Source organism: Rhinolophus sinicus, chromosome 4, assembly GCF_057876585.1.
Source record: "Rhinolophus sinicus isolate RSI-liver-muscle chromosome 4, RSI-T2T, whole genome shotgun sequence".
Lineage (NCBI taxonomy): Eukaryota > Metazoa > Chordata > Mammalia > Chiroptera > Rhinolophidae > Rhinolophus > Rhinolophus sinicus.
In genome coordinates, this window is record NC_142504.1 from 63,452,127 (window position 1) to 63,478,942 (window position 26,816).

The 26,816-nt window shown below is 39.3% G+C and overlaps 1 protein-coding gene across 11 annotated transcripts in view; it reads right to left on the reverse strand.

Annotated features, from left to right (window-relative positions):
• The window catches only part of LDLRAD4 (low density lipoprotein receptor class A domain containing 4), a 612,879-nt gene that overhangs the window by 498,986 nt on the left and 87,077 nt on the right, over window positions 1–26,816 (reverse strand). For 5 of the 11 annotated variants that reach the window (XM_074340417.2, XM_074340425.2, XM_074340427.2 and 2 more), the window contains exon 2: window positions 24,662–24,747. The exons of 3 other annotated variants lie outside the window; for them this stretch is intronic. The gene's annotated coding sequence lies outside the window, so the exon portion shown is untranslated. The remainder of the gene's footprint in view (window positions 1–24,661; window positions 24,748–26,816) is intronic. 3 more of the 11 variants (XM_074340426.2, XM_088797889.1, XM_074340420.2) reach the window with 1 other exon arrangement.

Genomic DNA, 26,816 nt, shown 5'->3' on the forward strand with positions numbered 1-26,816 from the left:
TTTCTTATTTCATGAGGCAGTCAGACTTTTTAAAAGAAAAAGTATCCTAAAGTTATAATTTCATCCAAAAATGAACCATAAGATAACTGGACTCCCATGTTTCTTCTGTGTGGCAATGAAGTGCTGGTGTAATACACTCTTCCAGCCCAGTCAGCTCATTTGCATATAATGTGGGTACATTTGCATAACTTCTACAAGAGTAGGTATTCTCTTCATGCATCTAAATTTAATTGAATAACTTCAGCATCTGTTAAGAGATGGTAGAAGGGAAACAGAAGCCATAAAATAATCAGTCAAGCTACTGCTGACTTAGAGAAAACACAAACACATACACTAACACGAGATCAGCTAGTTTGTCTACAAGCAAAAGCCTCCCAGCAGTAACCTAGAAATATTGTGTCTTCTCCCTTTACCCCCTCCACTAAATTAATATGTCCACCAAAAAAAACAGTTTTCCAAAACGGAAAACTGAATTAACTCTAGAGGCCATAGAGATGTAAAACTGAATTACAAGGAATGCCAACTGATCACCCAATGCTTCAAAGATTGTAAGAAAAATTGTAACTTTGCCAAGATCTAAACTAGTGATTTCAGGTTTATGTTTTCATCATATGTCTGCCTTAAAAGTTAAGAATTCAACATTGAAGGTTCACAGTATTTCTTTGATGGGGTGCCTCAGCCCCCAAACCAAGCACACCTGTCTCAGGAGCATCCTCACCAACACCCAGAACTGGTCTTCTGGAGTCCACACTGCCTCGGCCATCATCCCATTCCTGAGTATCCCCTGGATTGAAAAGATCCCAATTCTCTCTTCAATGTCCTTTGTATCCCAGAATTACCAAGGAATAAGTAAAGAGGTAGAAAATGAATAAACTTGTATCAGGACTGTTGATCTCACACAAAGTAGAAGGCAGCTTATTGCTGCCTCATTTACTGCAAAACAAATCCTCCGTGTAACAACCAGAAAACAAAATGCTGCCAAATCAGGTGGAGAAAGCAGAAATCAAAAAATCTCCACCTTCCATGCTTCATGATATTCAATCAATTGTGTGGCTCTCTCATCCTTCAATTTCTTCACCTGGTGGCAAAATTTTAAAGGTTTTCAACATTTCAATTATAAATTTTGCAGAACTGGGCATAAGAAAACTGATCCTAGGGCGGCCAGATGGCTCAACGGGTTAGAGCGCGAGCTCTGAACAACAGGGTTGCCGGTTCGATTGCCACATGGGCTGGTGAGCTGCGCCCTCCACAACTAGATCGAAGACAACGAGCTGCCACTGAGCTTCCGGAGGGGCGGCCTGATGGCTCAGTTGGTTAGAGTGCAAGCTCTCAACGACAAGGTTGCTGGTTCAAAGTGGGCTGCGCCTCCTGCAACTAAAGATTGAAAATGGCAACTGGACTTACAGCTGAGCTGTACCCTCCACAACTAGATTGAAGGACAACGACTTGGAGCTAATAGGCCCTTGAGAAACACACTGTTCCCCAATATTGCCCGATAAAATTTATTTTAAAAAGAATGAAAAAGAAAACTGACCCCAATAGTGCCCTCTCTCCTTTCTCAAATGTATAGATGTTTTTGCAAATGGAATCCCAGAGCCTAAAGACTGAAGAATGTCTAGAATATTTCTACATGCTAAAAAGATTTCATAACTAAAGTATCCCTGACCTATAGTTATCTCAAGTTACATGATCATCTGAATAAGCTGGAGAAAACAACAGGAATAGAACATAGGTTACACAATCACAAATATGCACAAAACACAGGCGGGAATAATGTGAGCAGCCAACCCACAGATAATTTACATCCACATCAAGATGCACCCAACATTACTGTTACTGTTTGCCACATGCTTCTGAAACGCCTAAGACAATAAACCAAGAAAAATGCCAGGCCTTCATAAATGCTTTATCATTTTTTCCAGCCACTCCTCCATCCAAATAGCAGCCAAATAACTCCTTGAGGGCAGGAAACTTTTTTTTTAGGTTTTTTTTTTCAGTCACAGTTAACATTCAGTATTATTTTATATTAGTTTCAGATGCACAGCATAGTGGTTAGATATTTATATAATTTATTCATTGATTCCCTCCCATTAGTCTAGTACACACCTAGCACTACACGTAGTTGTTGCAACATTACTGACTATATTCTCTATGCTTTACCTTACTCGCCCTATTTTTTAACTACCAATTTGTACTTCTTAATCCTTTCACCTTTTTTCACCCTGCCCCAACCCCCCCTCTGATAATCATCAGTTTCTTTTTATCTATGAATCTGTTTCTATTTTGTTTCTTTATTTTGTTCTATAGATTGCACATACAAGTGAAATCATATGGTATTTGTCTTTGTCTGAATTATTTCACTTAGCATGATACCCTCTACATTCATCCATGCTGTCACAAATGGCAAGATTTCATTCTTTTTTATGACAGAGTAATATTCCATTGCATATATGTACCAACATTTCTTTACCCAATTATCTATTGATGGGCATTTGAGTTACTTCCATATCTTGGCTATTATAAATAGTGCTGCAATGAACACCGGGGTGCATATATTTTTTCAAATTATTGTTTTGGATTTCTTCAGATAAATACTCAGAAGGGGAATTGCTGGGTCATAAGGTAGTTCTATCCTTATTTTTTTGAGGAACCTGCAAATTGTTTTCCATAGTGGCTGCACCAATTTGCAATCACACCAACAGTGTACAAGGGTTCCCTTCTCTCTGTATCCTCACCAACACTTGTTGTTTGTTGATTTACTGATGATAGCTATCCTGACAGGTGTAAGGTGATATCGGATTGTGGTTTTAATTTGCATTTATCTGACGATTAGTGACATCGAGCATCTTTTAACATTTCTATGAGCCATGTGCATGTGTCCTTTGAAGAAATGTCTGTTCAGGACACCTGCCCATTTTTTTACTTGGATTGTTTGTTTTTCTGTTGTTGAGTTGCATGAGTTCCTTGTATATTTTGGATATCAGCCCCTTATCGGAGGCACTGTTTACAAAAATCTTCTCCCATTCACTTGGTTGACTATTTTAGTGATGGTTTCTTTTGCTGTGCAGAAGTTTTTAAGTTTGATATAGTCCCATTCATTTATTTTAGCTTTTACTTCCCTTGTCTTTGGAGTCAAATTCATGAAATGCTCTTTGAACACAAAGTCCATAAGTTTAGTACCTATGTTTTCTTCTATGCAATTTATTCTTTCAGGTCTTATGCTTAAGTTTTTTATCGTTACGAATTGATTTTGGTACATGGTGACAGATAGCAGTCCAGTTTCGTTCTTTTGCATGTGGCTTTCCAATTCTCCCAGCACCATTTATTGAACAGAACTGCTGAAACACATGGGCTCTGTATCTGGTGCAGGAAGAGCTTTGGAACTTCAAAAGCTCTCCAAAACCCCACAAGCACATGGTGCCTTCTGACCTAGGCGAACTTTTTTTTTTTTAATTTAATTTTATTAAATTTATTGGGGTGACAATTGTTAGTAAAATTACATAGATTTCAGGTGTACAATTCTGTATTACATCATCTATAAATCCCATTGTGTGTTCATCACCCAGAGTCAGTTCTCCTTCCATCACCATATATTCGATCCCCCTTACCCTCATCTCCCACCCCCCACCCCCCACCCCCCCTTACCCTCTGGCAACCACCAAACCATTGTCTGTGTCTGTGAGTTTCTGTTTCTCATTTGTTTGTCTTGTTCTTTTGTTGCTTTTGGTTTATATACCACATATCAGTGAAATCACATGGTTCTTTGCTTTTTCTGTCTGACTTATTTCGCTCAGCATTACACTCTCAAGATCCATCCATGTTGTCACAAATGTTCCTGTATCATCTTTTCTTACCGCCGAATAGTATTCCATTGTGTATATATATGACAACATCTTCATCCATTCATCTATCGAAGGACACTTTGGTTGTTTCCATGTCTTGGCCACCGTAAATAAAGCTGCAATGAATATTGGAGCACACGTGTCTTTATCTCTAAATGTTTTCAGATTTTTTGGGTAGATACCCAGGAGAGGGATTGCTGGGTCATATGGTAATTCTATTTGTAATTTTTTGAGGAACCTCCACACTGCCTTCCATAACGGCTGCACCAGTCTGCATTCCCACCAACAGTGTATGAGGGTTCCTTTTTCTCCACAGCCTCTCCAACATTTGTTACTATTTGTCTTGTTGATGATCGCCATTCTGACTGGGGTGAGGTGATATCTCATTGTGGTTTTGATTTTCATTCCTCTGATGATTAGTGATGTTGAGCATTTTTTCATATGTCTATTTGCCATTTGTATGTCCTCTTTGGAGAAATGTCTCTTCAAGTCCTCTGCCCATTTTTCAATTGGGTTGTTTGTTTTTTTGTTGTTGAGTTGCATGAGTTCCTTGTATATTCTGGATACTAGCCCCTTATCGGAGGCACTGTTTGCAAAAATCTTCTCCCATTCAGTTGGTGGCCTCTTTATTTTGTCAATGGTTTCTTTTGCTGTGCAGAAGCTTTTAAGTTTCACATAGTCCCATTCGTTTATTTTAGCTTTTACTTCCACTGCCTTTGGAGTCAAGTTCATAAAATGCTCTTTGAACCCAAGGTCCATAAGTTTAGTACCTATGTTTTCTTCTATGCAGTTTATTGTGTCAGGTCTTATGCTTAAGTCTTTGATCCATTTTGAATTAACTTTGGTACATGGTGACAAATAGCAGTCCAGTTTCATTCTTTTGCACGTGGCTATCCAATTCTCCCAGCACCATTTATGGAAGAGGCTGTCTTTGCTCCATTATACGTTTTTAGTTTCTTTGTCAAAAATTATCTCTCCATATTTATGTGGTTTTATTTCTGGGTTCTCAATTCTATTCCATTGGTCTATGTGTCTGTTTTTCTGCCAATACAATGCTGTTTTGATTATTGTTGCCCTGTAGTACAAGCCAAAGTCAGGAAGTGTGATACCTCCATTATTGTTCTTTTTTCTTAAGATTGCTTTGGCTATTCGGAGTCTTTTGTGGTTCCAAACAAATCTGATGATTTTTTGTTCTATTTCTTTAAAAAATGCCATTGGGATTTTGATGGGGATTGCATTGAATCTGTATATTGCTTTGGGTAATATGGCCATTTTAACTATGTTGATTCTTCCAATCCATGAGCACGGAATGTCTTTCCATTTCTTTGTGTCTTCTTCAATTTCTTTCAAAAATGTCTTATAGTTTTCAGCATATAGGTCTTTCACATCCTTGGTTAAGTTTATTCCTAGGTATTTTATTCTTTTTGTTGCAATTGCAAAAGGAATTGTTTTTTGTATTTCTTTTTCTGAGATTTCATTGTTAGTATATAGGAAGGCAATGGACTTTTGTGCGTTGATTTTGTAGCCAGTAACTTTACTGTATTCATTGATTGTTTCCAATAGCTTTTTGGTGGAGTCTTTAGGGTTTTCTATATATAGCATCATGTCATCTGCAAAGAGTGATAATTTAACTCCTTCATTCCCAATTTGGATGCCTTTTATTTCTTTCTCTTGCCTGATTGCTCTGGCAAGGACTTCCAACACGATGTTGAAAAGCAGAGGTGATAAGGGACATCCCTGTCGTGTTCCTGAACGTAGAGCAAAGGGCTTCAGGTTTTCTCCATTAATTATGAGATTAGCAGAGGGTTTGTCATATATGGCCTTTATTATGTTAAGGTATTTTCCTTCTATACCCATTTTATTAAGTGTTTTAATCATAAATGGATGTTGTATCTTGTCAAATGCTTTTTTGTGCATCAATTGATATAATCATATGATTTTTGTCCTTTATTTTGTTTATATGATGTATCACATTGATAGATTTGCGTATGTTAAACCATCCTTGTGCTCCGGGGATGAACCCCACTTGGTTGTGATGAATAATCTTTTTAATGCATTGTTGTATTCGATTTGCTAGAATTTTATTTAGGATTTTTGCATCAGTATTCATCAGAGATATTGGTCTGTAGTTTTCTTTTTTTGTGCTGTCCTTACCAGGTTTTGGTATCAGGGTCATGTTGGCTTCATAAAATGAGTTGGGGAGTACTGTTTCTTCTTCAAATTTTTGGAAGAGTTTGTGCACGATTGGTATTAGATCCTCTTTGAAGGTTTGGTAGAATTCAATAGTGAAGCCATCTGGTCCCGGACTTTTGTTTTTGGGAAGGTTTTGGATGACTGATTCAATTTCGTTACTGGTGATCCGTCTGTTTAGATTTTCCAGTTCTTCATGGTTCAGCCTTGGAAGACTATATGTTTCTAACAACTTATCCATTTCTTCTAGGTTGTTGAATTTGGTGGCATATAGTCCTTCATAGTATTCTTGGATGATCCTTTGTATTTCTGTGGTGTCCGTGATAACTTCCCCTTTTACATTTCTGATTTTGTTAATCAGTGTCTTCTCTCTTTTTATCTTAGTAAGTCTAGCCAAGGTTTGTGAATTTTCTTAATCTTTTCAAAGAACCAGCTCTTTGTCACATTAATTTTTTCTATTGTCTTTTTGTTCTCTATTTCATTTAGTTCTGCTCTAATTTTTGTTATTTCCTTTCTTCTGCTGACCTTGGGTTTTACTTGTTCTTCTTTTTCTAGTTCTTTAAGGTGTAACATGAGGTTATTTATTTGGGAGTTTTCTTGTTTCTTGAGATAGGCCTGTAATGAGATAAATTTCCCTCTTAAAACTGCTTTCGCTGCATCCCAAAAATTTTGGTAGGATGTATTTTCGTTGTCATTTGTTTCCATGTATCTTTTGATCTCTCCTCTAATTTCTTCTTGACCCAGTCCTTCTTTAAAAGTATGTTGTTTAGTCTCCACGTATTTGTGTTTTGTCCCACTTTCTTTTTACAGTTGATATCCAATTTCAAAGCCTTGTGATCAGAGAATATGCATGGTATGATTTCAATCTTCTTAAATTTGTTGAGACTGATTTTATGTCCCAATATGTGGTCTATCCTTGAGAATATTCCGTGTACACTAGAAAAGAATGTATAGTCTGATGTTTTAGGATGAAGTGCTCTATAAATGTCAATTATGTCCATTTCATCTAATGTGTCATTTAGGGCTACTATTTCCTTATTTATTTTCTCTTTGGATGATCTATCCATAGCTGTCAATGATGTATTTAAGTCCCCTAGTATAATTGTGTTTTGGTCAATTTCTCCTGTTAGTTCTGTTAGTAGCTGCTTGGTGTATTTCGGTGCTCCCTGATTGTGGGCATAAATATTGATGACTGTTATGTCTTCTTGCTGTACAGTCCCCTTCACCATTATGAAATGTCCATCTTTGTCTCTTGTTATCTTTTTCACCTTGAAGTCTGTTTCATCTGATATCATTATGGCTACACCTGATTTTCTCTGCACACCATTTGCTTGGAGTGTCAATTTCCACCCTTTCACTTTGAGTCTATGTTTGTCCTTGTAGCTGAGATGTGTCTCTGGGAGACAGCATATGGTTGGGTTTAGTTTTTTGATCCAATCTGCTACTCTGTGCCTTTTTATTGGTGAGTTCAGTCCATTTACATTTAGGGTGATTATTGATATGTGAGGATTTCCTGTCATTCTATGTTTAGTTTTCTGGTAAGGCTGTGTCTCCATTGTTTCTTTGCCTTTTTGTTGTTGTCTATTATTTCTATGTGGTGGTATTCTATGATGTTTTCCTCTGTTTCTTGTTTTATTTCAGTATATATTTCAGTTCTGGATTTATTTTGAGTGGTTACCCTTAAGTTTATGTAAAAGAAAGTTTGATATTTAGAGTATTCCATTTTCTTCAGCACGCTTACTTTCTCCATTCCCATATTCTGGTTCATGCCTTTACTCTCCCCCTTTTTGAGTTTTGGTTGCCACAAATTGTCCCTGTTGATGGTGGTCCAATAGCCTCCTTTAGTATTTCTTGTAGTGCAGGTTGTGTATTAGAAAATTCCCTCAGCTTCTGTATGTCTGGAAAGGTCTTTATTCCTCCTTCATATCTAAAGGATATCTTTGCTGGATATATTATTCTTGGCTCATGATTTTTCTCTTTCAATAGTTTGAATATTTGGTTCCACTCCCTCCTGGCTTGTAGAGTTTCTTCTGAAAAATCTGATGATAATCTAATGGGCTTTCCTTTGTAAGTTACCGTCTTCTTTTCCCTGGCTGCCTTGAGGATTCTTTCTTTGTCATTGATTTTAGACAGCTTCAATTCAATGTGCCTTGGAGAAGGCCTGTTGGGATTGAGGTAACTAGGTGTTCTATTTGCTTCTTGGATTCGAGGGTCCAGTTCTGTCCACAAGTTTGGGAAGTTCTCATCGACAATTTGTTTGAATATATTCTCTGTTCCCTTCTCTCTTTCTTCTCCTTCTGGTATGCCCATTATTCTTATATTGCTCTTTCTGATGGAGTCAGAAAGTTCTTGTAGAGTTCTTTCATTGAAGTCTCAAGTCTCTTTCTTCTTCCATCTGTGTCATTTCCAGGTTTCTATCTTCGATGTCACTGATTCTTTCCTCCATCTGGTCAACTCTACTACCTAAGCTGGTTATTTCAGTCTTAATTTCTTCTATTGAGTTCTTAATCTCCAGAAATTCTATTTCGTTCTTTTTTAAAATTTCAATCTCTTTCGTAAAATGCTCATGCTGTTCTTTAATTGAGTTTCTGAGTTCATTTAACTGCCTATCTGTGTTTTCTTGTATCTCGTTGAGTTTTTTCAGAACTGCAATCTAGAATTCTCTGTCATTTAAGTCACATATTTCTGTATCTTTAAGTGCCTTTTCTGGAGATTTTTCACTTTCTTTCTGAGCTATGTTGTTGCCTTGGTTATTCATGGCGATTACTGGTTTACTATTTCTCTTCCTAGACATCTACAGGAGTGACTTCTGCAACAGGTTGATAGGAAGAGGTCTTTCTTTGTTTTCCAGTACTTGTTGGTAGAATGTTTTACTTTTTCTCCTACTGCAGGCTTTTTTTTTCCTCTCTCACAAGGTAGTGCTATGTTTTCTCTGCACTACTCTAGCTTCTCTCACAATGGGGGGATTCCCTGGGAGACGGGCTTCTCCTCTGTTAATAGTTCGTCTAGGTCACAGGGCGCAGTGTCCCGGTGGGTATGCGGAGAGCTTTTGATGTTCCAAAGCTCTTCCAGCGCCTGATTCACAGCCCATATGTTTCATCAGTTCTGTTTACTCCTGCAGGGATCCGCCCAGATAGGTGGGGCCAGGGGCGGGGTGAGGTGTGAGAGGTGGCCCAGAGCAATGGCGGGGAACATCACCACAGCCGGTCCTGCTTCCACAGCTACCTCCCCTTTGCCGGAATTAGTTGGGCTGTGAATTTGTGTCTGCGGTCCACAGTTCTCAGAACGGCAAATATTCTGTTCTTTTGATCTGACACTGCCACTGTTTCGCCTCTAGCACTGGGGCAGGTGGGGGCGGGGCGAGCTCTGGGAGGGGAGGGGCGAGATCTGGGAGGGGAGGGAGGGGGTGGCTAGTCTCAGTGCCTAAGGCTCCATTCTCTGCTCGGCAGTGCGGGCTTAAACCACCGTTTTCAGCCTTTTTCCCTCAGTCTTTTCTCCGAGGTCTCTGCCGTGAGCGTTGGGTTCAGCCGTGTTATATGCTGTCCCCTCAGCCCTGTGGAGCCCTGGCGGAGCCCTAGCAGTCCGATCTCCCGCAGCTGCGGTAGTTCCGGGAAGCAGCGAGCTCGGCGCACTGAGCTAGGTCTGCGTCCTGCGCCCGCGGGGCTCCGTCTCCATCTCCGTGCACTTCTCCGTTTCCTCCTCCCCCCACTCGCGCGAATCTCCCACCTGTAGGTGATTTCAGTCGGTAGTGGGCCTCTTCGTCTTGCCTGTCTGCTGTGCAGGGAGTCCTTTGTGGAGTTTTTGTTGTTCGATTCTTTGTAAATTCCAGGGGAGATTTACAGAGGCTCACCTCACACCGCCATTTTTCCGGAACTCTCCCGCAAACTTTTAACAGAAGAGAAGCCTGCCTTACAGGGAATCCCCCCATTGTGTGATAAACTGGAATAGTGCAGAAAAAAAATAACACTACAGTATGAGAGAGAAAAAAATTCTACAAACACGTACTGGAAAACAAAAGAAAGACCTCTTTCTATCAACCAGTTGCAGAACCCACTCCTGCAGTTGTCTAGGAAGAGAAATAATAAATCATTAATTGCCATGAATAACCAAGGCAACAAGACAGCTCAGAAAAAAAAGTGAAAAGTCTCCAGAAAAGGAACTTCAAGATATGAAAATACGTGACGTAAATTACAGAGAATTCAAGATTGCAGTTCTGAAAAAACTCAACAAGACGCAATAAAATACAGAAAGGCAGTTTACTGAACTCAGAAACACAATCAAAGAACAACATGAGCATTTTAGCAAAGAGATTCAAATTTTAAAAAAGAACCAAATAGAATTTCTGGAGATTAAGAACTCAATAGAGGAAATGAAGAAATGAAGAATGAATTTAGGAAGTAGAGTTGACCAGATGGAGGAAAGAAAGAGTGATATCGAAGATAGAAACCTGGAAATTACATGGATGGAAGAAGAAAGTCTTGAGACTTAAAAGAAATGAAAGAACTCTACAAGAACTTTCTGACTCCATCAGAAATAGCGATATAAGAATAATGGGCATACCAGAAGGAGAAGAAAGGGAGAAGGGAACAGAGAGTATATTCAAACAAATAGTCAATGAGAACTTGCAAACTTGTGGAAAGAACTGGATCCTCGAATCCAAGAAGTAAATAGAACACCTAATTACCTCAACCCCAACAGGCCGTCTCCAAGGCACATTGTATTGAAGCTGTCTAAAATCAATGACAAAGAAAGAATCCTCAAGGCAGCCAGGCAAAAGAAGACAGTAACCTACAAAGGAAAGCCCATTAGATATGACCAGATTTTTCAGCAGAAACTCTACAAACCTGGAGGGAGTGTAATGAAATAGTCAGACTCTTGAAATAGAGAAATTTTGAGCGAAGAATAATATACCCAGCAAAGATATACTTTAGATATGAAGGAGGAACAAAGACCTTTCCAGACATACAGAAGCTGAGGGAATTTTCTAATGCACGACTTGCACTGCAAGAAATATTAAAGGAGGCTATTCGACCACCATCAACAGGGACAATTTGTGGCAACCAAAACTCAAAAAGGGGGAGAGTAAAGGCCAGAACCAGAATATGGGAATGGAGAAAGTAAGCCTGCTGAAGAAAATGGAATACTCTAAATATCAAACTTTCCTTTACATAAACTTAATGGTAACCACTCAAAAAAAAAATCCAGAACTGAGATATATACTGTAATAAAAGAAGAAACAGAGGGAATCATCATAGAATACTACCACACTGAAATAATAGACAGCAATAAAAAGGCAAAGAAACAATGGATACACAGTCTTACCAGAAAACCAAAGGTAGAATGATAGGAAATCCTAACAAATCAATAATCACCCTAAATGTAAATGGACAGAACTCACCAATAAACAGGCACAGAGTTGCAGATTGGACCAAAAACCTAAACCCAACCATATGCTGCCTTCAAGAGACACATCTCAGCTACAAGGACAAACATAGACTCAAAGTGAAAGGGTGGAAATTGAAACTCCAAGCAAATGGTATCCAGAGAAAATCAGGTGTGGCCGTAATGATATCAGATGAAACAGACTTCAGGGTTAAAAAGATAAGAGACAAATATGGACATTTCATAATGGTAAAGGGGACTATACAACAAGAAGACATAACAGTCATCAATATTTATGCCCCCAATCAGGGATCAGAAAATATACCAAGCAACTACTAACAGAACTAACAGGAGAAATTGACCAAAACACAATTATACTAGGAGACCTGAATACATCATTGACAGCTATGGATAGATCATCCAAACAGAAAATAAAAAATGAAACAGCAGTTCTAAATACACATTAGATGACATGGATATAATTCACATTTATAGAGCACTTCATCCTAAAACATCAGACTATACATTTTTTTCTAGTGTACATGGAATGTTCTCAAGAATAGACCATATATTGGGACATAAAACTAACTTCAGCTAATTTTAGAAGATTGAAATCATACCAAGCATATTCTCTGATCACAAGGCTTTGAAATTGGATATCAACTGCAAAAAGAAAGCGGGAAAAAACACAAATACATGGAGATTAAACAACATACTTTTAAAGAACGACGGGGTCAAAGAAGAAGTTAGAGGAGAGATCAAAACATACATAGAAACAAATGACAATGAAAATACATCCTACCAAAATTTTTCAGATGCAGCAAAAGCAGTTTTAAGAGAGAAATGTATATCATTACAGGTCTATCTCAAGAAACCAGAAGAATCCCACATAAATAACCTCCCGTTACACCTTAAAGAACTAGACAAAGAACAACAAATAAAACCTAAAGTCACCAGAAGACAGGAAACAATAAAAATCAGAGCAGAACAAAATGAAATAGAGAACAAAAAGACAATAGAAAAAATTAATGTGACAAAGAGCTGGTTCTTTGAAAAGATTAACAAAACTGACAAACCCTTGGCTAGGCTCATTAAGATAAAAAGGGAGAAGACACTAATAAACAAAATCAGAAATGAAAAATGGGAATTTATCACGGATGCCACAGAAATACAAAGGATCATCCAAGAATACTATGAAGGACTATATGCCACCAAATTCAATAACCTAGAAGAAACTGACAAGTTCTTAGAACATATAGCCTTCCTAGGCAGAACTATGAAGAACTGGAAAATCTACACAGATCAATCACCGTTAAGGAAATTGAATCGGTCATCCAAAACCTTCCCAAAAGCAAAAGTCCTGGACCAGATGGCTTCACTAGTGAATTCTACCCAACCTTCAAAGAGGATCTAATGCCAATCCTGCTCAAACTCTTCCAAAAAACTGAAGAAGAGAGAGTGCTCCCTAACTCATTTTATGAGGCCAACATTACCCTGATACCAAAACCTGGTAAGGACAACACAAAAAAAGAAAACTAAAGACCAATATCTCTGATGAATACAGATGCAAAAATCCTAAATAAAATTCTAGCAAATCGAATGCAACACTGCATTAAAAAGATTATTCATCACGACCAAGTGAGGTTCATCCCAGGGCACAAGGATGGTTCAACATACACAAATCCATCAGTGTGCCACATCACATAAACAAAATAACGGGCAAAAATCATATGATTATATCAATTGATGCAGAAAAAGCATGACAAGTTACAACATCCATTTATGATTAAAACACTTAATAAAATAGGTTTAGAAGGAAAATACCATTTAACATAATAAAGGCCATATATGACAAACTCTCAGCTAATCTCATAATTAATGGTGAAAAACTGAAGCCCTTTGCTCTACATTCAGGAACACGACAGGGCTGTCCCCTATAACCTCTGCTTTTCAACATAATCTTGGAAGTCCTCACCAGAGCAATCAGGCAAGAGAAAGAAAGAAATGGCATCCAAATTGGGAATGAAGAAGTTAAATTGTCACTGTTTGCAGATGACATGATGCTGTATATAGAAAACCCTAAAGGCTCCACCAAAAAGCTATAAGAAACAATCAACGAACACAGTAATGTGGCCAGCTACAAAATCAACATACAAATGTCCATTGCATTCCTATATACTAACAATGAAATCTCAGAAAAAGAAATAAAGAAAACAATTCCTTTTGCAATTGCAGCAAAAAGAATAAAATACCTAGGAATAAACTTAACCAAGGATGTGAAACACCTATATGCTGAAAACTACAAGACATTTTTTAAAGAAATTGAAGAAGACACAAAGAAATGGAAAGACATTCCATGCTCATGGATTGGAAGAATCAACATAGTAAAATGGCCATATTACCCAAAGCAATATACACATTTAATGCAATCCCAATCAAAATCCCAATGGCATGTTTTAAAGGAACAGAACAAAACATCATCAGATTTGTTTGGAACCACAAAAGACCCCGAATAGCCAAAGCAATCATGAGAAAAAAGAACAATGCTGGAGGTATCACACTTCCTGACTTTAGCTTGTACTACAGGGCAACAATAATCAAAACAGCATAGTATTGGCAGAGAAACAGACACATTGACCAATGGAATAGAATTGAGAACCCAGAAATAAAGCCACATATATATGGACAGATAATTTTAGACAAAGAAACAAAAAACATACAATGGAGAAAAGAGAGCCTCTTCAATAAATGGTGCTAGGAGAATTGGACAGACACAAGTACAGGAATGAAACTGGACTGCTGTCACCATGTACCAAAATTAATTCAAAATGGATCAAAGACTTAAGCTTAAGACCTGAAACCATAAACTGCATAGAAGAAAACATAGGTACTAAACTTATGGACCTTGGGTTTAAAGAGCATTTTATGAATTTGACTCCAAAGGCAAGGGAAGTAATAGCTGAAATAAATGAATGGGACTATATGAAACTTAAAAGCTTCTGCACAGCAAAAGAAACCATCGACAACATAAAGAGGCAACCAACTGAATGGGAGAAGATTTTTGCAAACAGTGCCTCCGATAAGGGGCTAATATCCAAAATATACAAGGAGCTCATGCAACTCGACAACAAAAAAACAAACAACCCAATTGAAAAATGGGCAGATGACCTGAAGAGACATTTCTCCAAAGAGGACATACAAATGGCAAATAGACATATGAAAAAATGCTCAACATCACTAATCATCAGAGAAATGCAAATAAAAACCACAATGAGATATTACCTCACCCCAGTTAGAATAGCTATCAGCAACATGACAAATAGTAACAAGTGTTGGAGAGGCTGTGGAGAAAAAGCAACCCTCATACACTGTTGGTGGGAATGCAGACTGGTGCAGCCGCTATGGAAGGCAATGTGGAGGTTCCTCAAAAAATTACTAATAGAATTACCATATGACCCAGCAATCCCTCTCCTGGGTATCTAAACAAAAAATCTGAAAACATTTATCCATAAAGACACGTGTTCTCCAATGTTCATTGCAGCTTTATTTACGTTGACCAAGACATGGAAACAACCAAAATGTCCTTCGATAGATGAATGGATAAAGCAAGTTGTGGTATATATACGCAATGGAATACTATTCGGCGGTAAGAAAAGATGAAATAGGACCATTTGTGACAACATGGATGGATCTTGAGATTATAATGGTAAGCCAAATAAGTCAGACAGAAAAAGCAGAGAACCATATGATTTCACTGAGATATGGTATAGAAACCAAAAACAACAAAAGAACAAGAGAAACAAGTGAGAAACAAAAACTCATAGACACAGACAATAGTTTAGTGGTTACCGTAGGGTAGGGGGGAGGGGCGTTGTAGATGAGAGTAACGGGGATCAATATATGGTGATGGAAGGAAACTGACTCTGGGTGGTGAACACACAATGGGATTTATAGATGATGTAATACAGAATTGTACACCTGAAATCTATGTAAGTTCACTAACAGTGGTCACCCCAATAAACTTTAGTTAAAAAAAAAAAAAAGAAAGAAAGAAAGAAGACAAGATATTAGGTCAGAGGATTTTGAAACCAGAAGTTCACTGCGAAAATAACCCAAATTGAAGGGTGACTATGATACGCACTCTTTGTGGTAATTTTTTTAAGATGATACAAACAAGAGTGAATGTGAACTGCAATAGGCCTAAGCCATCCAGGTATAGAAAGGAAATACTCTGGATGATCGGTATACCAAGGGGAAAATCTCTAAGGCTATACTGATGAGGTAAAAGGATACACAGCACTGAATGTTAAAGCTTAACAAATGTCTTCTGACAACCCATGAGAAATAGACAAAAATTTGGCAACAGAATATAGATCATCATCATTATAACAAGACAAAGTTGTATATTTGTAGCTTTCACATCCTTTTCAGAAGACCTGATCTCTTATTTTTTCTGTATCTCTGGGGTCTTGCCATATGCTGATGACTCCCAAATCTCCGTCTGTTGTCACAACCTCTCCCAGCCTCAGACTGCTGTCTACCTGATCTCTAACCATCTCTCCACGGATGTCCCAGGCTCATCAGTCAAGGAGTCTCACCCTAAGTGAGCTCCAAGTCCTCACACTATCATCTCATTTACCCAAGACTGAAGCCCAAAGTCATTGTAGAAGCCACATTCACTTAATGTGCACGCCCAACACTTCTCTGCGCCTCTCTCGCCTCTCTTCTTTGTCACTGCTGCCTAGTTCAGGCCTTTTCACCTCTGCCCTAGAAGAGCCTCCTCACTATTCTTTCTGGCTGGTCTCAGCTTCTGTCTCTTGCCTCCATTCACTCCTACCCATGGCCACCAGGCTCTTCCCTAAACACTTACCTAATGACGTCTTCCCTGAAAAGCCCAAAATGGTGCTCCCTTCATTACAGGATAATCTACGCACAGCATTCAAATACTTTATGGTCTGGCCCCAACTTTGTCTTCCAACTTTATCTTTATCTCTCATCTTTCTTCCCAAGCACCCTACATCCCAGTGCATTTGTTATTCCCCTAATGTACTCTTAGTTTTCTCATATCTATGTATTTGTGTGAGCCTTTCCCCGTACTCAGAATGCTCTCTACTTTTATTTGTCCACCTTAAAGCATGAAAACTACAGTTCATGCTTTAAGACACACTTCAAATGTCACCACCTCTATGAGCATATCCACAAACTTCCTAGGTAGGTGCAGACAAGTACTGTGCCCTGGATCCCGTCAGCACAACGTGCTAAGCACATGTTACTATGGACTACGACCAAAGACATACTTGTGGGTCTCCTCCATCAGATCATGAGTCCCTCTGTTATGCAGGGCCTGTTTTCCATTTATCTTTGTGCCTAAGTCCCCTGTAGAGTGGCCAGCACAGAACTGGAGCTCTGTGCGTGTTAAAGATAAATTTTATCAAAAACAACTGGTTGTGATCCTTCTTATTTTCCCACTGCTCCTCTTCCAACAACAGCTTCTTTGTCTTGGTGATTTATAAGCATCTCCACATGCTTTTGAACACCAAGATTTGCCCAGATTCAGACAAGGTTCTCTATTCTCTCTCACATTAGTTTTACTCCATGATTTGATGGGATATTTCATGCACGAAATAAAATTTAGGCATAATAGGTAGGCTCCTGAGGGTGAGCCTACCCTTATAAGATGTCATACCAACAGAAGGCTCTGCAATAATTTAATACCATAAACTTAACATGAAAACCTTCCTATTGCATGTGGTTGTTATAGGTCATTCCCATAAAAATCTTGCAGAATTCTTATCATAAATAATGTATTATTATTTTAAAAGGTCACAATTTAAATTTTTTCCAATTTTCAGAAAAACAACAATCTGCCCAGATACTTTCCCATTTTTTCCATTTCTTCACATTTCCTGACAGTCATCCCTATCAGCAGCCCTGATGACATGACAGCAACTTGTAGGCCAAGTGGGCCATTCCTGGAAGTTGGCTATCTGGCTCTTCCTGGAGTCTTGTCTGAAAAATAATGCCTTGCTCCTAAACATGTATTAGAGGTTCACCAGCCTCTTATAACATTTATTACCTCTACAATACAGTATAGCTCTCAATTCTATCCTGTCTTTTACTTCCCTTTAATTAGTTCATATTTGTAAATCTTGTAGTTTCAAATGTCACTTCCACACTTCAATATACCTTTCTTTTGGATTCCTAATGGTATCAAAATCAAGAGTATGTTTTAAAAAATAAGTTTGGAGAGTTTAATTTAAAAAAAAAAAAAAATGAGGATACCCAAAAGAACTGAAAGCAGAGACTCAAAGAGATTTTTGTACACCCATGTTCATAACAGAATTATTCACAATAGCCATAAGGTGGAAGCAAGCCAAGTGTCCATCAATAAATAAATGGATAAACAAAATTTGGCCTATCCATACAATGGAACATTATTCAGTCTTAAAAAGGAAGGAAATTGTGACACATGCTACAACGCGGATAAACCTTGATGGCATTATGAAATAAACCCAACATAAAAACACAAATACTGTATGATGCAACTTACATGAAATTACTAGAATAGTCAAATTCATAGAGACAGAAAGGAGAACAGTGGTTGCCAGGGGCTGGGGGCAGGTGGAAATGGGGAGTTAGTGTTCATGGGTACAGAGTTTTAGTTTTTCAAGATGAAAATAACTTTGGGGATACATCGTGGTGATAGTTGCACAACACTGTGAATGTACTTAATACCACCAAACTGTACACTTAAAAATGGTTAAAATATACTGTTTTCCAGATAGCAGCTGGACCATTTTTCATTCCCACCAATAGTACACGTGAGTTCCAAGCTCTTCATGTTATGCATATTTTACCACAATTTTAAAAAGAGAGAGACAGAGAGAAGCAGAACATTTGAAAACCAATTAAAGATTAAAAACTAGGTAACTGACTTAAATATCACAATACTAAGTGGCAACAAGTTCTTTAATGCTGACTCAAACGCATCCTTATATCTTGCAAAGCACTAAAAAACACTTCAGAAATCCATCTGGATCTGTGAAACAACTTTTTATGAAATGATTCAAGAATCTCAGTGTATTTCCTCATTTTTATGAAATTAAAGGAGGTACAGAGAGATAAGGAGTGACGTGATGGGACATGTGGCAGTTGCCAGACTAACACCACAGGAAATAGAACTCTGCCTCGTAACTGTACTAGGTAAACGCAGCTCAGCTCAAGTCTAGAAATAAAGCCAAAAATATCATCGTTCTTAGAATGTAACAGCAGATAAAATATTAGAACAGAACAAAACTGGTGTAACAAATAGCAACTCTGCAACTTTAAAAAAGTAAATGTAGACTGAGGTTGCAGGGTGTTTAGGATGAGTCTTCCCTGCCCTAACACCCCATCTTCAAAGAATCACCTTACATTCTGCTCTGAAAGACAGAGAAATGATCATCGTAAATGACAGCCCAGCTGCACCATGGCTTCCTGGCTCTTCTAACGTTATCTATAGATTCAGTAGAAAAACTTCTGTTCCTAAGTGGACTATGTAGCCCAGGTAGTGTGAGCACCACTCCTGACCTGTGTCCTAGGCACTCTCTCTACACTATCATGTGGCAGCTGTAATGTTTTGTTTGTAAATTACATGTACATTTATTCAGTCATCCCATCTCCCAAACATGACTGGCCTGGTCAAACTGAAGGCACTAAAGCAGAGCACTGCTGAGTAGTGCCAAAGTTCACAGCGTGTGGTGGAAGCTGAAATGAAGCACTTGTTACCTGACGTGTCCTCCAATGTATTCTAGACAAGCAGGCCCCGACTTCCCTACCTTAATCCCCAGATGCAGAACTATGGCAAAGGAGAGCACAGGAAAAGAAGTAGGAAACATTTATTAAATTTCAGGCTGAAGCCACGCAGACCCTAGACACCCTGTGTGCAGCAGGAATCTCTCCCAAGCACTGAGCTTGCAAAGTTAACCAAGCACTGCCAGTCTTCAGCAAGAATCATCCCCAACACAAAAACAAATATTATATGAAGTTCAAGAAGAAAGCCTACAAAGAAAAACCCCAGTAGAAACCTCCAAGAGTCCCCTTTTGTGTTGTTAGGTTCACAATTTATAACTGGATCTCTCTCCTCCCTCTGTCTTTTCAATCCTGTCAATGTCTCCCTCTGCCCACACTCATTACATTTCCAAACTGATTTTTCCAAATTAAATGAACTTCACATCTCATGCTCTACTGAAAACACTCTTAACCTTTTTGGAGGTCAAAATCTTACTGAGAATCCCATTAAAGCCCTGGCTTTGTCTGTAAGAACAGGCACAATTTCAAGAAATTCACATATGTCCTGGGTTCCCTGAGGGTTAAAAACCTCTGTCCCAGTGGCTGCCTCCTTCTGTTTCCTTTCTGCATTGAATTTGAGAAACACTTGGCAACTTACCTCTATTTGTAAGAATTATATAATTCTAACAAATTTCAAGAATCCATAAGGACTCCTTTTGAAGAAGTGGCCCATCAACCCTACTGATATCAAGACACTAAGAAGAGATCATCTCACACAGACTCAAGATATTCAGCCAGTCTGACACACAGCAGCCCTCCCCACATCCCAGATTATGATTCCTACTCCCAGTGACTGCCCTCACACATGTACCAATGTGACCTGTGGGGACCACTGAGACGCAGTCTGTTACAACTGGCATCAGTTGCCACAGGCAAGTCATCCCAAGAACCTGACCTTCGTAAGCACATTTTATACTTGAGTGCTATTCATCCGGGTGAGACTAAGCAGGAAGCAGGGAAGCAGGAAGACAGACAGAGACAGTGCCAGAGCATTCTGCCAGGTACTGCCCCCACCCTGCAGGCTACAGAAGCTGCCTGACCCACACAGAGGGACTAAGCCCACGATGCCAAGTTTGTGAGCTGCTGCTGAGGATCCCATAAAAAGCAATGCTATTTCTAACTTCCCGCACCATGGAAAAATACACATGCCACCAACAACCCAAATCTCTGAAAGGTTTATTTTTATACTCTTCCCCACACCCACCACTCATACCTCCCCCACAAAATTTTTTGGTGGAAAATTTGCTAGCTTTTTAGCAGTTTGACACTACTGTGCTAGGCATCCATTGATGAAGCTGCTAGTAGGTTTGATTTTAAAGCAAAAAGTGCAGCTCTTTTTCTGATACAACTCTGAATGTCTACTAAATAAGAAATAACATGGTCTAATAATAGAAGGACAGAATCCAACACATAGACAGAGAAAATCTCCCAAGTTCCCAGGTTACAGACAGAAATGACAGAGGTAACAAGTTTCTCTTCCCAGCCTCTAAAAGTGGTGTTCGTGCCTGCTGGCCTTCTTTGCGCTGCTGATTTTTCCTAAGTCAAACATGGCACATGGCATCCCTGATGCACTTGCTGAGTTTCAAATTTTCTCAGTGCCACTCTTAACCTTCACGTTGAAGAATGAAAGGAAAGCAGTCCCCTGATGTTACATAGATAAGGGGCGGGGCAGGAGGGAGAGCCTGAATGAGGCCTGGAAAACCCAGAAACTCTTTCAGAAGCTAGGGGAACCCTGGAACTAGTCTATGTAAGATCTGTCCCAGGACCCACCCACTAGGAACCTTGGCATACTGCCCTGATGACAACATAGAAGGCCAGAGAGGCACCGACCCACCATGCCCAGCTTCTCACACAGATGAGAAGTCTTAGTGCAGCCTCTGAATGATTCTAACCTAACTAAGGCAGAGTTTAAATCCTCCTTCAAGTTAGGGAACCCTCAACACATCACAACACATCACAGTTATTGTACAGTACGGAGGATACATCAAGAGAAAAATAAGCATTACTTTATTTACCAGTGTAGACAGCAGGGACCAACACTTAAAGGTAACATTTCTCCTAGCACTATTGACCCTCTTTGGTTTACCTTAAAAGTTTAAAGTTAACACAAAGACAGGAAGTTCAGGTAGAAGATGCATCACCTGTACCTAAAGTAATTGTTTAACTGCTGGAGCATCTCCCCACTGGGACCACAGGTCTCATACTGAAAGGCTTTCATATGTCTCCTTGGTCCTCACCATTCACTTCAGATCCCTTAAGGATCTCAGAAAAAACAAAAGACAGGTGGGATTTTCCCCCATCTAAACTTTTCTTGTCTGTCAGAGAGTAGACTAGATCTAAGTTTGAAGTTTCATTCTTCAATGAACAGAACAGGAAATGGTGCAAAAAGCTTGAATTAATGATTTTTTTACCTACATCCCAGCAGCTTTGTGCTCAGCTGAGTCACCAGCACCAGCACTTCACCACACCTGGCTCCAGCAAGATGCCTCATGAAATTCCTCAGCAAACCTCCTTAATCCTGAAAGAGGACAGAGAGATCCACACCCCTACTCTCTCTCTTCCTCTGATCCTGTCAGCACATGGTCCTCGGGTAAGAACTAGCATTTGGATAGAAAATAATAACTGACATTTTATTGAGCTCCTACTGTGCATCAAATGCTGAATTAGGCATCTTTACAAGAATTCCACAAGATAAATATCATTCCGTTTAAAGATGAGAAAAGCTGAGACTCAAACAGGGTTAGGACTTCCCAGAGTAATAAGTGGATAAAAGTGGCAAGGACAGGATTTGAGCCAAAGGCTGTGTTTCTGACTACACCTTACAAATGTGGTATGGCAAAGAAGCACATGTCTTCAGATTTATCAAGGAGGTCAAGATTTTAAAATACACTTAATAACAACCTAAACATGGGAACCCAATCCCATTTTAAAACCTAGTCCAAAAAAATCCACTGTACAGAAAGACAGGCATATTCTGCAGTTAATGCAAAAATTTAGACCTCATTGGGCCTTCCCAGCCAAGGAGATGGAGCAGAGTGGTAAGGCTACCTGTCCATCTTATCAGCACTTAGGAACATCTCACCACTCAGCTGTGAGATTTAAGGGGCAGAATTTTACAAGTAACAGAGCAAATATAAATTCCAGGACAGTCAATTGTAGGAACCTATTTTAGAGGTGTGAAAGTTCTTACAACACTTCAGAATCCAAGTATGAGCCTGAAAATGACCCAAGATGTGCAAAGTGACATGTAGTTCTGCAGACAGGGATCTGTTCTTTAACTGCTGTGACGTTCAGAAGGAGCAACATAGCTTTTTATTTAATGTAAAATCCATATACAGTAATGTAGTCAAGAAAAGTTTTCCATTACCAATTTTGAAAGTTGCCTAAAATAGCTGACAGAATGAGATAACCCCATATATGCGGGGGGGGGGGGGGGGGGGAGTTGGGTACTTACATAATTTGCCAGAATTATTTCTACTTTTGTCAAAATTTTGTAAATCAAGCTGCATAGTCTTTAGGGGCATAGTCCAGTGGTGTATTCAGATATGCAGTAAAATTCCATCCAACAGGACAGTTTTAGTTTTTGGTGCATAAAGTCAAAGAGGACAGTATCTGAGATGATGAAAGAGAAACTAAACTGTGCCCATACTCTTCTGGTAGAGATGAGTTGCCACCTCCCACTTTAAGCTGGTGGTAGGTGTGCCAAATTATGGAAAAAAAATAGCCCAACTCATCAACATTCACCAAGTCAGGGAAAATAAGGGAGTCTCAAACATCATGCTATCCTGTCAAGTAATAAAGAATAACATGAATGAGAAGTATTTCATCAGTCACTGAACATTCGTGAGGCACACAGCCTAAAAGCTCCCTAGGATAGCTTACCATCCGCCCTGTGAGAGCCCATCAAATAGGCTCCAAGTTTTCAGATATCTGATCGTGAAATCCACTCAGAAAAGAAACACGTGAACTGCACACACTCAGCAACACACAGGAATTGCATCCAACATTGACTCAGAGTGTGGTTTTTACATACTGCATGCTTCTTAGCACCTACAATTTTCAGAAGGTTCCAAACTGTGCAAAGTCCATTTCAAGTCAAGGGTCTGTGCACCTCAGTGAGGAAGCACATAAATCCCTCCAGATTCTCTAATTGCCTCATCTATTTCCAACACCAACCATAAGTAAAAAAGCTAAAAGAGCCTCTAGGGGGTAACTTCATCAATTTATTTCATTTGACAAAAGTTGTATTGAACTCCTATATACCAGGAACTATTTTAGGCCCTGGAGAAAAATAAATAAATAAGTGGGAGGGAGGGAGATATTTGCCCTTATAAAGCTTATAGTTTAATAAGGGATTTGACATGAACAATGACTTATACCTGGCACATTAAAAATTTCGGAAAAAGGTGCACCCTGTATTTTATACAATTTCTTACTTTCCTGAAGATTCTCATATATTTCTTCATTCAATGTTCCCCACAGCCTGGCAATTAGGCAAGACAAGAACCACTAAAACCACTTAAGAGTTGACAAAACAGAGGCCCAGAGAGGTGACAAGGCATGTCTAAGGTGAAAAGCTGCTGGAGGGAGGCTGACACAGAGGAGCATGCTCCTGGCACCCTCCTGGTACCTTCTCTGAATGTTGCCCACAGGGGCTGGCTCTGAAATGGGCTTTGAGTCTAACGATGTCCAGAGATAACCAAAACACATAGGTGTCATCTAAGCTTCTATTTCCAGAAGCCCTAAGGCGTGGCCATTTAAATTCCACCCTCCAAAAAGAAACACACAGGCACACAAACATAAAACCAATTGCAGCAAATTAGGAGGTCAACCCCCACTTCCTTGTACAGACCATCTGTGCTACCAACGCAAAGAAAACCCTGCCCACTTGGTGTCACAATAGCTGAGACAGAGAAAAGAACTGACATTTATTTAGTGTGTGCTATATTCCAAGTGCTGTATTAAGTACGGTGGCTCATTTATTTTTCATGGCAACCCCATTATTATCCCCTTTATGAAACCAAGCAAAACAGAGAATTTAGAATGAGAACTAAAGAATCCCATTTCTCACTGATCTTAAATGTTTTTAAGTATCTGGGCATTAAATGCTCAGACTCAGCAATAAATACAAGGTGAATAGTAAAATTATTTTTCTTCAAGTATTTTAATAAATCCAGAAATTTTTATATACATTCACAGACTACTATGAATATAATTGTGTATTAAACAAAGAAATCATTTGAATCTGATATCATGCAACTTCCCTCTTATCAGAAAAAGCTAACTTAGTAACAGTTTTTACACCTAGAAGTTGGTACAACTTCCTTGCGAAAAAACACCATCTCAGAATGGTTAGTGCTGTGACACGCTCTGTTTCACAAACATTATAAAAAAGAAGAGTCTTAAGTTCTACTCACCTTTTAAGTATGAAAACTGATGTTGGCTCTTAAAACTGGTCGTATCAGGAGACAGCAGTTTGATTACAAATATAGAGTTTGAACTGCTAAAAGGAAAAATAAAGAATTTCAGTGAACCATTCCTTGGTTCCTCATAGTGTACCATCCCCTTCCCCAAGTTCCAAAAAAATATTTGAAGACTGTCACAATTAAAGGCACAAATACAAAAATGAATAAAATAAGAATACCAGGATAAGCATCAAATAACAAAGAGAAAAAGAGAGAATTATAGTAAAAACTAAGGGATGTGACTGAGCTGAGGACAAAACCTATAAGCTCTCTAGAAGCCACAGGGGCACTGAGTTTTTATCTTCTAATCAAAAGATACATACTTGTTCCTCCAAACACACAGGACTTTTCTTCAATGAGGAGCCACAAACAAATAACTAACAATGTCTTTATTGGATTTGGGTGGTTTTTTTTAATCATAAACTTGTTAAGTATGACTGTTAAAAAACTGTTTTCATTTTCTTTCCTTTTTTTTTTTTTTTTTTTTTTTTTTTTACTGGGGAAGGGGAACAAGACTTTATTGGGGAACAGTGTGTACTTTCAGGACATTTTCTCCAAGTCAAGTTGTTGTCCTTTCAATCTTAGTTTGTGGAGGGTGCAGCTCAGCTCCAGGTCCAGTTGCCATTGTTAGTTGCAGGGGGCGGAGACCACCATCCCTTGCGGGAGTCGAGGAGTTGACCCAGCAACCGGCAACCTTCGGCGTTAGGAGCATGGAGCTCCAACCACCTGAGCCACCGGGCCGCCCCCCCCCCCCCATTTTAATCCAAGTTATTGTGTGACCACACAGATCCACCCATCCTTAACTATAAAAGGAGGAAGGCCCAGCAGCACCTTTTTCCTCCCATGAAATACATGTTTCATTTTGTGGGAGCAACACGAACCACTGCTTAGTGAAGACCTAGATAGGGTGATAACATCTGTGATTCTGTCTACAAGGCTGTCTTTATACCTGCCCTCCACTCTATTGGTAGAACATCCTCCGTTTAGTGTTCCAGACTTTGTCCAGTTCCAGTTCATACAATCTGTCAACAGCATCCTCATCCCAACTTGATGAGTATATTCTGTGTGTATCAAGCCATTCCAGGTAACGTCAGGTGACCACCTCACATCTTACAAAGCAGTTTCAGGTAAACTCAGTCAGCTCTGCCTCAGATACCAAAGCACATCTCAGTACCCGGCCTGCCAATGTATAGGATTACACTCCTGTCCAAGGTTGAATAAGCCACCATCTGTCCAGTTTGTGTGCTGCAGTGTACTCTCCAGGAGACTTGTCTCTCAAAGTGTGTTCCTGCCATATGTCACTCCTGAGTGATCAGCCAATGCTAGGACATCCGGATGAAAAACAGTGAGTGTCTAGCCAGAGGATACTGTGAAATTACCATGGAGGTCCACCCTGAACACATGAGCCAAATATTTCACTGTTTTTATGTAACTCCTTCCTATCAATATAGCAAACCTACAAATATTACTTTCTCCTCCTGTTTTCTACCTACTGAGAGAAAATAATCCACTTCATATTTTCCAGATGATAGATTTTATTCTTCAACTGGGATGGCTCTCATCAGTTTTCCTAGGATTTAAATGTTTAGATTTCACGGGAACAGAAGTCAGTGGAATAACCAGAAATGTACTGTGGTGGGTAGAATTCTAAGGTGATCCCCAACAGGTCATGCCTTTGTATAATCCCCTTCTCTTAAGCGTAGGCAGAATCTGTGACTTGCTTCTAACCAACAGAATATGGCAAAATTAATGGGATGTCATTCCCTTAATCAGGTTACACTATATAAGACTCCATCTCAGCAGACTACAGGGTGAGAGACTCACTTTCTGGCTTTGAAAAAGTGAGCTGCCATGTCATGACAGAGCTTGTGAAGGGGTCACATAGCAAGAAACTATAGGGGCTCCTATGTTCTGAGAGCAAGCCCCCTGCTGACAGCCAGAAAGAAAACAGGGACATAAGTCCAAGAGCTACAAGGAAATGAATTCTGCTAACAACTTGAATGAGCTGAGAGGTGGATTCTTGCTCATTCACACTTCTAGAGGAGAACACAGCTGGGCCAACACCTTGACTGCAGCCTTCTGAGAGCCCGAGCAGAGAACCAGCTAA